General features: G+C 35.3%; 1 pseudogene; it reads right to left on the bottom strand.

Moving 5' to 3' along the window:
- Nucleotides 1–624: 624 nt before the first annotated feature.
- Nucleotides 625–1,884, bottom strand: LOC113362108 (annotated as a pseudogene).
- Between the last annotated feature and the right edge of the window lie 1,875 nt (nt 1,885–3,759).

Here is a 3,759-nt window from a genome sequence, read left to right as displayed (position 1 = left end):
TTTATTTTATTTTATTTTATTTCATTATCTTTTAGTTTTACTTAAAAGCACAATCGAGAGTCGAAGAAAGAGTATCAAAATATCAGCATTAAGTTCGTACACTTTTTTTCAAATTCTTGCTCACTCTAAATTAAAAAACATGAACATAAGCCATGCATGAAAACTTTAAAAGAAAAACGAAGACAAGAAAATACACAAAATTGGTTAAAAAGACCAAAATCAACAATTCCTGGGTGAAAAGGACATTTAGATTTTGATACTGTTTAAATAGACAAGAATTTAAAAATAGTTAGGATGTAAACAGTTTCATCCTATCCATTTTCAAATACTTTTCTTATTTTTAATTTACATTAGGATGCATCCAGTTTCATCCTTGCTATTTTTTAAGTTTAAGTCAGGATGAATCCAGTTTCGTCCTTACAATTTTTTTGGTGTCCATTTCACCCATACAAATTTTTACTCGTCCATTTGAACCATGTTTTAAATATATTTGGACAAATGACCCATTTTTCGAAGAAAATAAGGGGAAGTTTATTATTAAACAAATCAAAGAATCTTCATAAACTTTTGTTGCATCATCTTTGCCGATCCCCAACTTTAGAAAGCATGCGATGCTGCTGCTGTCTACTTCTCCTGATGAGTTATCTCTCTGAAAGAGGCATCTAAACTGCAACCCCAAACACTCTCAAACAGATCTTGGCTTGTCATGTTTCCTACAGGGGAGAAAGGGCCCAAAAGTTCTACACTAAAGCAAGTCTGATTAGGATATATTCTCTGCGCGAACTTTGCACTTGTATCCTCTTCCCAAACCCTCTTTAACATATCTTCAATTGTAATATCTCTAACAGGGGAGAAAGGGCCAAGAAGTTTTTCACCAAAGCAAGTCTGATTAGGATATATTCTCTGCTCCAATTTTGCATTTGTTGTCGCTTCTGGCAATTCACGCATATCGGGCGCAAAGTAAGGATGCTTCAGAGCCTCCATAGCTGTTGGTCTGTTTTTTGGATCCCAAGAACAAAGGGATTTAATCAGATCTATAGCCTCATGACTAGCAGATGGTATCATTGTAGAAATACCATATGGATGTACTTGAGGAAACTTGTAACCACACCAATTGGCAAGTTGTATTCCTTCTGCCCACGACTCATAAGTTGGACTTCCGATTACACTGCAAATCTTATACAGCTGATCTGCTCGATTCTTACCAGGAAAAAGAGGACGAAACGAATACAGTTCGGCCATTATAGCCCCAACTGCCCACATATCAACAGCAGAGGTATACGAAACCGAGTTTAACAGCACTTCAGGTGCGCGGTACATCCGTGTAGTAACATAATCTGAACACGGTGATTTAGAATCAATTTCCCTAGCTTGACCAAAATCCGCGATCTTTATTGAATCTCCATCTCTAGCGACCAGAAAGTTATCTGGTTTTAGATATCGATGCATATATCCACCAGGACGATGCATCTGTGCAAGAGCTAGCAAGATTTGACGAGACCAGCGTCGTATCTGAGACTCCGAAAAAAGGCCTATCTTGTTCTCCAATAACCCATTTAGTAACTCATCATCCGTACAAAGATTAATCTTATCATGCATAAGGCGACACAGAGTAGATTCTACATAATCAAAGACCAAATATAACACCTGATTGTCAAAGATGAGTTTTCTGAGTCCGATGATATTCGGATCCCCATGGAGTTTAACCAATTCCTTGACTTCTGTAAGTTCAAGGCATTCTTACAAGGACGAATATAATTTCTTCATCTCCTTTATTGCTACAATTTCAGAACCATCAGCACTTAGATTATCTATAGCTTTCCATACGTATCCGAAGGTTCCTTCGCCAACTTTATCAATCAAAGTATAACTATAGTACTCCATGCTTATACCAAATCGTCAAAGAAAAACTTAATACATGTTGAAAAATAAACCAAGATACTATGAAGAAGATAAAAGGGATCATGATCCAAGTAGTGTAGATCAACTATGAGAGTTGATCAAATGTGGTGTGATCAACTGGTACAGTTGACATGAAGTGGATGGATAAACAAGTGTTGTTGATCCATGGTACAGTTTTTTAGAAGTTTACTTGGGTGACAAGTATTACTTGTTTTAAGAGTTTGCTTGCGTGAGAATTGTCTAGAAGTTTCTTGTTAGAGTTTGTTTTTGATTAGGAAAGTCATTTTACTTGAGAGTCAAGTTTGTGAATCATACAAATAGGCTGTTAAGCCATCAGTCGAAATATATGAATTAAGTGAAGCTTGTTGAAGCTTGTTTGAGTTTAGTCTTGTGTTCTTTTCATTAAGTCTTTGATATCAGATTTTCTACATCTGGTATCAGAGCACTGGTATCAGATTCTAGGGCTGTGGGTAAGAGTTAGAGTTAGAGAAGATGACGAGTTTAAGTTCAATTAAGGTACCTGTGCTTGAAGGTAAAAACTTTGAACACTGGAGGTTGCAGATGGAGAATATTTTCACATACCAAGAGGTATGGGATATTGTGAAATATGGTTATGTAGAACCAGTAGAAGGAGCTGTAGTTGAAGGAGCTGCGCAAACTGTTTTAACTGAAAACAAAAAGAAGAATTCTAAATCTATATATATTCTTCATCAAGGTATTCATGAATATCTCATGGATAGAGTTATTTATATTAAGAAAGCTAAAGCAGCTTGGGATGGTTTGGTAAGCTACTACACAGGATGTGACAAAGTCAAGATGGTTAGATTACAAACTTTGAAGAGAAAGTATGAATTACTGCAGATGGAAACTACTGAAACAATATCAAACTTTTTCTCAAAGACATTAAATCTTGTCAATGAGATGAAGGCTAATGGTGATACTGTAGAAAATTCAATAGTTGTTGAAAAGATTTTAAGAAGCTTACCTGAGAAGTTTGAAGCAAAATTAACTACTATAGAAGAGTTTAACACTATTGCAACTATGACTCTTAATGAGTTATTGGGTTCATTATAAACATATGAACAAAGATTACTAGAGAAGACAACTGCTGCAAAACAAGTTGAAGAGGCACTTCAAAGCCAAGTTAGATGGAGAAACAATCAAGGAAAATCTAGTACTGGAGATTTTCAAGGAAGATATAACAATGGAGGGAGATCAAATAATGGAAGTTATAGGAAGCCATTTGATAGATCAAGAATGCAGTGTTATAATTGTGGGGATTTTGGACATATGGCTAATGAGTTTCCAAAACCAAGAAAGACAGTTGCTAACAATTACAAAGCAAATTTCAAAGCTAACATTGCAGAAACCCAAGAAAAAGAAGAAGAAAAGAAGGATGAAAACATGTTACTTACATGTCACACATCAGAAGAACAACCTCAACTTAAGTGGTATTTGGATACAGGTTGAAGCAATCATATGTGTGGAAGAAAAGTTTTGTTTGAAAGCTTGGATGAGTCTGTAAGATCTACAGTAAAGTTTGGAAACAGCTCAACAATTCCAGTTATGGGAAAAGGAAAAATAGGGATTATTCTTAAGAATGGTTCTAAAGCATACATCATGGATGTATATTATGTTCCAGGTTTACATCAAAACTTGCTAAGTATGGGACAATTGTCTGAAAGAGGATATTCTATGAATATTTACAATGGTTTATGTTTCATCAGAGATAGAAGAAGAAGATTGATAGCAAGAGTGGAGATGACTAAAAATAGACTATTTCCTTTGAACATTCAACATCAAAAAGAAAGTTGTTACAGTAGCAGTGTGCACAATGACTCTTGGTTATGGCATAAA

Source organism: Papaver somniferum, chromosome 1, assembly GCF_003573695.1.
Source record: "Papaver somniferum cultivar HN1 chromosome 1, ASM357369v1, whole genome shotgun sequence".
Classification (NCBI taxonomy): Eukaryota; Viridiplantae; Streptophyta; class Magnoliopsida; order Ranunculales; family Papaveraceae; genus Papaver; species Papaver somniferum.
This window is presented reverse-complemented; position numbering and strand designations above follow the sequence as displayed.